This window comes from Drosophila albomicans, unplaced genomic scaffold, assembly GCF_009650485.2.
Source record: "Drosophila albomicans strain 15112-1751.03 unplaced genomic scaffold, ASM965048v2 utg000241l_pilon, whole genome shotgun sequence".
NCBI classification, from domain to species: domain Eukaryota; kingdom Metazoa; phylum Arthropoda; class Insecta; order Diptera; family Drosophilidae; genus Drosophila; species Drosophila albomicans.
The window spans coordinates 3,486-14,183 of NW_026263573.1; the positions used below are offsets into that span (position 1 = coordinate 3,486).

Below are 10,698 nucleotides of genomic sequence, written 5' to 3' on the forward strand. Positions count from 1 at the left end.
AAACGATGCCAGCTAGCAATTGGGTTGTAGCTACTTTTATGCTCTCTCAGTCGCTTCCCGGAAAAACGCAAAGCTTTTGGGCTCCGGGGGAAGTATGGTTGCAAAAGCTGAAACTTAAAGGAATTGACGGAAAGGGCACCACCAGGAGTGGAGCCTGCGGCTTAATTTGACTCAACACGGGAAAACTTACCAGGTCCGAACATAAGTGTGTAAGACAGATTGATAGCTCTTTCTCGAATCTATGGGTGGTGGTGCATGGCCGTTCTTAGTTCGTGGAGTGATTTGTCTGGTTAATTCCGATAACGAACGAGACTCAATATATTAAATAGATATCTTCAGGATTTATGGTGTTGAAGCTTATATAGCCTTCATTCATGGTGGCAGTAAAATGTTTATTGTGTTTGAATGTGTTTATATAAGTGGAGCCGTACCTGTTGGTTTGTCCCATTATAAGGACACTAGCTTCTTAAATGGACAAATTGCGTCTAGCATAATGAGATTGAGCAATAACAGGTCTGTGATGCCCTTAGATGTCCTGGGCTGCACGCGCGCTACAATGAAAGTATCAACGTGTATTTCCTAGACCGAGAGGTCCGGGTAAACCGCTGAACCACTTTCATGCTTGGGATTGTGAACTGAAACTGTTCACATGAACTTGGAATTCCCAGTAAGTGTGAGTCATTAACTCGCATTGATTACGTCCTGCCCTTTGTGCACACCGCCGTCGCTACTACCGATTGAATTATTTAGTGAGGTCTCCGGACGTGATCACTGTGACGCCTTGTGTGTTGCGGTTGTTTCGCAAAAGTTGACCGAACTTGATTATTTAGAGGAAGTAAAAGTCGTAACAAGGTTTCCGTAGGTGAACCTGCGGAAGGATCATTATTGTTTTAATGCATCTAACCGTTAATAAAATTAAATTTGTTTTTCTCTTTAGGGAATTGCAATATTTAATAAATTATGTAACTAATAAATATAAATATTTTTATTCATCATATGAGATACAATTATGCAACATATAATAATTTAAATTAGCTAAAAAACCGTTTGTCATGTATTATTATTATTATATACTGTATTAAGAGTGTTTTATGTGTGTTGGGATAAAATAAAAAACTGCGTGTATATGTACCATAATATACATGCGTTGCAAATGTATTGTGCATATTCCAGTGCGCATACATTGGTTCGCAACACCTAAAGAAAAACAATGTTGTACCTGTTTGCAGGTTAACGCTTTACATATGTTGATCATAATAAATAAATTTAGCTAAAATATACTTGTCATATATCTTATTATTATCGATTATGTAAAACTAAGACATTTCGCAACATTTATTTAGGTATAAAAAAAAAAATTTTATTGAAGGAATTGATATATGCCAGTAAAATGGTGTATTTTAATTTCTTTCAATAAAAATATTCTTGACGTAATGAAATAAAAAAAAAATTGTATCACTCTAAGCGGTGGATCACTCGCTCATGGGTCGATGAAGAACGCAGCAAACTGTGCGTCATCGTGTGAACTGCAGGACACATGAACATCGACATTTTGAACGCATATCGCAGTCCATGCTGTTATGTACTTTAATTAATTTTTTAGTGCTGCTTGGACTACATATGGTTGAGGGTTGTAAGAACTATGCTAAATAAGTTGTTTAAAATTTTTCGGAATTTTAAGCACATTGTATATTATTGGATAATATAAGTGTGAATCTAAAAAGTTCTCGCTTAAGATATTCATAATATGAATTAATAAATGAAAATACTAAAACTCTGTTGCATGAGAAATTTGAAGAATTATATGTTCTTTATTCATTTCAAATAATATTGAGGAATGTCTAGCATAAAATATATTATTTTATAAACTAGAATTGCCTCTTATTAACGAATATGGTATAAAGAATAATTTTTGTGAATATTATGGACCTTCAAGAAAAAATAGTATATTTCAAAATAGGCAGAGAATTGTCTATAAGTGTAATTAAACAACCTCAACTCATATGGGACTACCCCCTGAATTTAAGCATATTAATTAGGGAGGAAAAGAAACTAACAAGATTTTCTTAGTAGCGGCGAGCGAAAAGAAATCAGTTCAGCACTAAGTCACTTTGTCTATATGGCAAATGTGAGATGCAGTGTATGGAACGTCAATATTCTTAGTATGATGAATTAACGATTTAAGTCCTTCTTAAATGAGGCCATTTACCCATAGAGGGTGCCAGCCCCGTATAACGTTAATGATTATTAGATGATGTTTCCAAAGAGTCGTGTTGCTTGATAGTGCAGCACTAAGTGGGTGGTAAACTCCATCTAAAACTAAATATAACCATGAGACCGATAGTAAACAAGTACCGTGAGGGAAAGTTGAAAAGAACTCTGAATAGAGAGTTAAATAGTACGTGAAACTGCTTAGAGGTTAAGCCCGATGAACCTGAATATCCGTTTATGGAAAAATTCATCATTAGAATTGTAATATTTAATCAATATTATAACGATAGTGTGCATTTTTTTCCATATAAGGACATTGTAATCTATTAGCATGTATGGAATTTATCAAACAATTTTGATAAGAGTTTATTTAAATTAGAGTGCTTGCATTTTAACATAAAATAAATTTCAAAAATTTGATAAAGTGCTGATAGATTATATGAGTACAGTGCGTTAATTTTTTCGGAATTATATAATGGCATGATTATCATTGATTTTTTATGTTTATTATAAGCACTTGTATGATTAACAATGCGAAAGATTCAGGATACCTTCGGGACCCGTCTTGAAACACGGACCAAGGAGTCTAACATATGTGCAAGTTATTGGGATATAAACCTAATAGCGTAATTAACTTGACTATTATTGGGATTAGTTTTTTAACTATTTATAGTTGATTAACGCAATCCCGGGGCGTTCTATATAGTTATGTATAATAATATTTATATTATTTATGCCTCTAACTGGAACGTACCTTGAGCATATATGCTGTGACCGAAAGATGGTGAACTATACTTGATCAGGTTGAAGTCAGGGGAAACCCTGATGGAAGACCGAAACAGTTCTGACGTGCAAATCGATTGTCAGAATTGAGTATAGGGGCGAAAGACCAATCGAACCATCTAGTAGCTGGTTCCTTCCGAAGTTTCCCTCAGGATAGCTGGTGCATTTAACTGTTGTATAAAATAATCTTATCTGGTAAAGCGAATGATTAGAGGCCTTAGGGTCGAAACGATCTTAACCTATTCTCAAACTTTAAATGGGTAAGAACCTTAACTTTCTTGATATGAAGTTTAAGGTTATGATATAATGTGCCCAGTGGGCCACTTTTGTAGCAAGAACTGGCGCTGTGGGATGAACCAAACGTAATGTTACGGTGCCCAAATTAACAACTCATTCAGAAACCATGAAAGGCGTTGGTTGCTTAAACAGCAGGACGGTGATCATGGAAGTCGAAATCCGCTAAGGAGTGTGTAACAACTCACCTGCCGAAGCAACTAGCCCTTAAAATGGATGGCGCTTAAGTTGTATACCTATACATTACCGCTTAAAGTAGATGATTTATATTACTTGTAATATAAATTTTGAAACTTTTAGTGAGTAGGAAGGTACAATGGTGTGCTTAGAAGTGTTTGGCGTAAGCCTGCATGGAGCCGTCATTGGTACAGATCTTGGTGGTAGTAGCAAATAATCGAATGAGACCTTGGAGGACTGAAGTGGAGAAGGGTTTCGTGTGAACAGTGGTTGATTCACGAGTTAGTCGGTCCTAAGTTCAAGGCGAAAGCCGAAAATTTTCAAGTAAAAAAAGTAACTAAAATTTATATTTTGTCATAATTAAAAAACTTGAATAATTTTGAACGAAAGGGAATACGGTTCCAATTCCGTAACCTGTTGAGTATCCGTTTGTTATTAAATATGGGCCTCGTGCTCATCCTGGCAACAGGAACGACCATAAAGAAGCCGTCGAGAGATATCGGAAGAGTTTTCTTTTCTGTTTTATAGCCGTACTACCATGGAAGTCTTTCGCAGAGAGATATGGTAGATGGGCTAGAAGAGCATGACATATACTGTTGTGTCGATATTTTCCTCCTCGGACCTTGAAAATTTATGGTGGGGACACGCAAACTTCTCAACAGGCCGTACCAATATCCGCAGCTGGTCTCCAAGGTGAAGAGTCTCTAGTCGATAGAATAATGTAGGTAAGGGAAGTCGGCAAATTAGATCCGTAACTTCGGGATAAGGATTGGCTCTGAAGATTGAGATAGTCGGGCTTGATTGGGAACAATAACATGGTTTATGTGCTCGTTCTGGGTAATAGAGTTTCTATCATTTATGGTATTTCTTGTTCCCCGGATAGTTTAGTTACGTAGCCAATTGTGGAACTTTCTTGCTAAAATTTTTAAGAATACTAGTTGGGCAACCAGCTAGTTCTTTTAAATTATAACGATTATCAATTAACAATCAATTCAGAACTGGCACGGACTTGGGGAATCCGACTGTCTAATTAAAACAAAGCATTGTGATGGCCTAGCGGGTGTTGACACAATGTGATTTCTGCCCAGTGCTCTGAATGTCAAAGTGAAGAAATTCAAGTAAGCGCGGGGTCAACGGCGGGAGTAACTATGACTCTCTTAAGGTAGCCAAATGCCTCGTCATCTAATTAGTGACGCGCATGAATGGATTAACGAGATTCCTACTGTCCCTATCTACTTTGGCCGTGTGGTTGGCGGCAGGGTGGATGTAGTAAAGAATACCAACCACAGTGGACCCCCACTTATCGTAAAAGGCGATTAAGGAGGTACGGCACCAACGTTAACTGTTTGGAGTTTAATTGGTAGTATAGTAGCAAATACGACACCTGACCAGAGGTGATTTTCTGGTACCACGGGAACCAGGTGCCTGCGGACTTGTCCGTCCTGGTATTTGGTGCGGCCCTTCGGGGAGTATCGTGGTGGCTGTGGTAGTCCAAAGCGCGGACAATGAGGATTATACTCAGCGTGGAGTTGCGTACGTATCAACCGGTTGCCGATAACCAAAAATCGGAAGAGGTTTTAGGTGGGCCTCGCTCCCCACACAGGAGGAAGTGTCCAGTCCAAACAACTGGCCTTCAAATGTGTACCTGCGGTGAATTCCAAGGGGGCGCTGATCAACGCTTAATTTGATTCCTAAGCTCGGGCTTCGTGGGATTAAGCCAACATGGCAGGTGCTCACGTTAAACTCGAGTTTATTTCTGTCCCTATCTACTCAGTTGCGAACGAACTTCCGAAGTGAGCAGACGTGCGTCCCGTGCGCTCCGTACGAAAATCGCGTAACACGATAAAAACAGTGCCGACAAAGACGGAATTTAGTGTGTCCCGTGCGGGAACCTAAACGCAATAATTTGGATAGAAAATAGTGACAGTGACACTTAGATTTTCCGAGAAATTTAATTTCTTTTGTGGAAAATTAATACCACGTGCGTGAAAAGTTCTAGTTCTAGTTCTAGTTCTAGTTCTAGTCCTAGTTCTTTCAGTGAATAGCAATAAAAGAAGAAGAAGAAAATAAGAAAGTTGAGAAAAGCTCACAGTTTTTGTCACGGACAAAAGCTTGTTAATTTGGACCTTACACTGAGTACACTGCTTGCCACAAGTGTACTGGTTGCACTGCTTGGGTTTTACTGCTTGCAGTATTTCTTCTGCGGTTTGTTGTGATGAACAATAAAATGCGCGGAATGTCGAGTGTGTGTAGCGAGTCTGAAATGTCCATTTCAGAGGATCGCCCAAAAGTGAAAGAGAAAAGGAGCAGACGGGCGCGGAATAGGGCTGTATCGTCGCCCATCTTGGTTGCGAGCGACGATGCCTCCTCTGCCAAGCGGCTGGCTGTCTCCTTCATTGGAGCCAACGCCGATGGAGCAGCCGTCAACGATGTCGCCACTGGATCCGCCGCTGGAGCCGCCGCTGGAACCGCTGCTGGAACCGCCGCTGGAGTCGCCGATGGAGTTGCTGCTGCTACTGCCGCCCCTGCACCCGCTACGGTGGAGGCTATCGCCCGAATGAGCGGGCCTGCCTGTCCAGCTCCTGCTGGTAATTTTGTTGCTGCCAGTGTGGTGAAGGAAGGGTCTGATGCCGTATTGGCTCAGCTGGCGGGTGTAGACCAGACGGTGAGGTCCGCTGTGCTGCGCGCTGGAATGGCGCCGGAAGCGGCCATCGCCGTTTTGGAGGCAACTGCCCGGCTTGGCGAGCTGGTGACCGCGCTAGTTGTGCGAAACGCCGTTTTGGAGACGAAGGTTGCGTTGTGCCAACCAGCTGCTGCGCCCTTTACGGCCCCAAGTACGAGTGGTGCTGGCACCAGAGCTGTCTCCGGCGTTGCCCCGATTGCCGCACCTCGAAATGCTCCTGCAGCCAAGAAGCCCGTGGAAACGTGGTCGGCTGTGGTGACGAGCAAGGACCCGACAGTGTCGGGCAAGGAGATTGCCGATAAGGTAATGAGCCAAGTTGCTCCAGCTCTGGGCGTTAGGGTTCACGAAATCCGTGAATTGAAGCGCGGTGGCGCCGTCATTCGTACGCCGTCAAGAAGTGAAATCAAAAAAGTGGTGGCCAACGCGAAGTTCAACGAGGTCGGTCTGGAGGTTGAGCGCAACCGTGGAGTGAGGTCGAAAGTCACCGTGTTCGACGTGGACACAGCGATTCTACCGGAAGTCTTCATGGACGAGCTCTATGAGAACCACTTCAAGGAGGAGTTCTCGCCGTCGGCCTTCAAGAAGATGGTGCATATGGCGTCGAAGCCGTGGTCGGTCACTGACGGTGTCAGAATCAATCTGACACTAGAATGTGACGAAAAGGCGCAAGCGGTGCTTGATAAGACCGGACGGGTCTACATCAAGTGGTTTTCCTTCCGCTGTAGGTCGCTCGTCCGAACATACGCGTGTCATCGCTGTGTGGGATTCGACCACAAGGTTTCACAATGCCGATTGAAAAACGAAGTATGCCGCCAATGCGGGCAGACCGGCCATGTAGCGTTGAAATGTGCTAGCCCGGTGGACTGCCGAAACTGCCGTTTCAAGGGGCTTCCCTCCGGGCATTACATGCTGTCGGAGACGTGCCCAATATATGGTGCGGTCTTAGCAAGGGTGCAAGCTAGACATTAAAATGTTTAGCTTCATCCAAGCTAATTGTGGTCGAGGTCGAGCCGCTACCGTTGAGTTTGCAACTCGGGTGCGAGACTCCCGCCACATGTTCGCTTTGGTGCAGGAACCATACGTCGACAAAAGACACGGCATTACGGGCATTCCAGCCGGGATGCGTGTGTTTGCTGATCGGCGTTTGAAGGCTGCCATCTTTTTGGACGACCCGGATGCCATCTGTATGCCTATTGAGTCGCTCATCACGGACTTTGGCGTATGCGTGAGTGTCACTGGAAGATTTGGCTCAATCTTCCTGAGCTCCGTGTACTGCCAATACAACACTGATTTGGAACCGTACCTTGCGTATCTAGATGCCGTGCTACTACTGGCTGGTAGCAATCCGGTTATCTGTGGCTTGGATGCGAATGCAGTGTCCCCCTTGTGGTTCAGCAAATCGCTCGAGCGTGCTCGTGGCGACTTGAACCGCCGAAGGGGTGAGCTGCTGACCGAATGGATTCTAGAATCCCGAGCCGGCGTGCTAAATGAGGTCAGTAGTTTGTATACGTTCGATAATCACCGCGGACAGAGTGATATCGACGTCACGATTGCCAACGAAGCAGCGCTTATGTGGGCCGCATATGACTGGAGAGTGGACGAGTGGGACCTCAGTGACCACAACACGATTTGTGTTGAGGTGACGCGAGACCCCAGAGACACAGTTGAGAGCGATGCTCCTGTTCCGTCCTGGAACTTCTCCAATGCACGTTGGCAGTCGTTCCGTGGTGAGCTTGTATGCAAGCTTGAGGAATTCCCGCAGGACTACACGGAGATGTCCATTGATGACCAGGTGTCTGCAACGCGTGCACTGGTTCACAGTGTATGCGACCATGTATTTGGACGCAGGCAGCCGAGAGCCGTTCGGAAAGTGGTCTGGTGGAATGCCAACCTCAGTACGAAGCGCCGAGAGGTCAGGAGACTGAGGCGGCGGCTACAGAATGCTCGTCGTCGTGGCAGCGATGAAGCAGGGCGACTTGCTACCGACCTGCGGATCTCCGTGGGTCAGTACAAGAAGCTTATTCTGTGTCGGCAAAGGAGGACAACTGGCGTCGCTTCGTTGGAGATAATCGGGATGACCCCTGGGGGCATGTCTACAGGATTTGCCGACGTCACAAACGGAATTCCGAGCTGGGCTGCCTACGGGTAAATGGCGAGCCAGTCGTAACATGGCACGACTGTGCGAAAGTGCTCCTCCGTAACTTTTTCCCCCGTTGCGGAGTCGAATGCACCGATTGCCATCCCAGATGTGCTTCCGCCCACACTCGACGAGTACGAAGTGAGTGCTTGTGTCGCCAGGCTACGGAGCAGACGCTCGCCTGGCATGGACGGCATCACTGGAGTGATCTGTAAAGAGGTTTGGCGTGCTATTCCGCAGCATCTTACAGCGTTGTATTCCCGCTGTTTAGCCGAAGGACATTTCCCTTCTGAGTGGAAACGCCCGCGCGTTGTGCCACTTCTCAAGGGGCCCGATAAGGACAGGAGCGATCCTGGCTCTTATCGTGGTATATGTCTGCTACCAGTCTTTGGTAAGGTGCTCGAGGGTATCATGGTCAGCCGAATGAAGGACATGCTCCCGGAGGGCTGCAGATGGCAATTTGGATTTCAACCTGGACGCTGTGTGGAGGATGCCTGGAGACACGTGAAGAGTACTGTCGACGCCAGCCCGGCAAGATATGTACTCGGAATCTTCGTGGATTTCAAAGGAGCATTTGACCACGTGGAGTGGGATGCTGTGCTACGCCGGCTGATCGACTCAGGCTGCCGAGAAGCCAGCTTGTGGCGAAGCTTCTTCTCTGGCAGGAGTGCGTGCATCGTCAGCAGATACGAGGAAGCATCTGTGCTGGTGACCAGAGGTTGCCCACAGGGTTCCATCAGTGGTCCATTCATTTGGAACCTCATGATGGACGTGCTTCTTCGGCGCTTGGAGCCTTTGTGCAAACTGAGCGCGTATGCAGACGACTTGCTGCTTCTCGTTGAGGGAAACTCCCGAAACGATCTGGAGTCGAAAGGAGCGGAGTACATGTCCATCGTAGGAGCTTGGGGAACAGAGGTAGGCGTGTCCGTCTCCACCAGTAAGACGGCTGTCATGTTGCTGAAAGGCCAATTATCGGCTAATAGGCGGCCTGGGGTACGGTTTGCTGGAGCAAGCTTGCCCTACGCTGACAAATACCGGTATCTGGGCATCACGGTCGGCGAGCGGTTGAATTTCAACCCGCATATCGCGTCTTTACGTGATCGGCTGAGCGGAGTCGTTGGTGTTTTGGCACGCGTACTACGGGTCGACTGGGGGATCAGTCCCCGTGCCAAGCGGACCATTTACACTGGACTCATGGTGCCTTGTGCGCTATTTGGTGCCTCAGTGTGGTATGCCACGGCGATGAGACTAGTAAGGGCCAGGAGGCACCTATTGTCCTGCCAAAGGCGCATCCTTCTTGGATACCTACCGGTGTGCCGTACAGTGTCCACTGTGGCACTGCAAGTTCTTGCTGGTGTTCCCCCGTTTGATCTGGCTGCCAAGAAATTGGCAATTAGTTTCAAACTCAAGCGCGATCACCCGCTGGAGGAGAGCGACTGGCTGTTTGGTCAAGATCTGTCGGGTCTTAATCACAAGCAGAAGATGGCGATGCTGGACGACCGTATGCTGCAGGAGTGGCAAAGCAGATGGGATAATGGTGATGAACCCGGCCGGGTGACTCATCTTTTTATCCCGGATGCTGGGTTCGTCTTCAGCAGGCGAGACTTCGGTTTCAGCCTACGTGCTGGATTCCTGCTGACAGGCCATGGATCGCTGAATGCATTTCTGCATGAGAGACGTCTAAGCGGAACGCCTGCATGTCTATGCGGTGCGGATAGCGAAGATGCGCTGCACGTTCTGTGTGTATGCCCCATATATGCAGATTTGCGTCACCTCGATGGACTTGGGATCGAATACCTGCATGGCGTCTGGAGGGTTTCTGGAGCGGTGGCGACACAGGAGAGGATGCAGCTATTGCAAACATTTGCCGATGCCGTGTTCACAAGGCGTCGGCAATTGTTGTACCAGGAGGCGACGAATGGGCCGGCAGTCCCGAGCTGAATGGCTAAAACTGCATCACCCGTGTGGTTGGCGGGTCTTAGAATTCCTCCACAGCTTCCTGCTTGTCGTATGAGGCGACTAAACGGATAATTTCTTTTTGGGCTGTCAGTCCCGAGCTGAAAAGCTAAAACTGGCCTCACCCGTGTGGATGACGGGTCTTAGAATTTCACCACAGTGGACCTCCACTTATCGTACGAAGCGATTCTCGAGGTGCGTCACCAACGCTAACTGTTTGGAGTTAAATTGGTAGTACCCTTGTGGTACGAAACCTGACCGGAGGTCTTCTGGTACCACGGGAGCCAGGTGCCCGCGGACTTTTGTCCGTCCTGGCACGGGTTGTGGCCCTTCGGGAGCATCGTGGTGGCTGTGGTTTATATCCAAATGCGGAGAGAGCGGAGTGCTCGACGTGGAGTTGCGTAATACAACCGGTTGCCGTGAACCACAGATCGGCAGAGGTTTTAGGTGGGCCTCG

At 46.5% G+C, this 10,698-nt stretch overlaps 2 pseudogenes; both read left to right on the plus strand.

The window, feature by feature from the left end:
* Nucleotides 1-1,456: 1,456 nt before the first annotated feature.
* Nucleotides 1,457-1,634, plus strand: LOC117577513 (5.8S ribosomal RNA; annotated as a pseudogene).
* Nucleotides 1,635-1,989: 355 nt separating this feature from the next.
* On the plus strand, nucleotides 1,990-4,727 carry LOC117577497 (large subunit ribosomal RNA; annotated as a pseudogene).
* The last annotated feature ends 5,971 nt before the right edge of the window (nucleotides 4,728-10,698 follow it).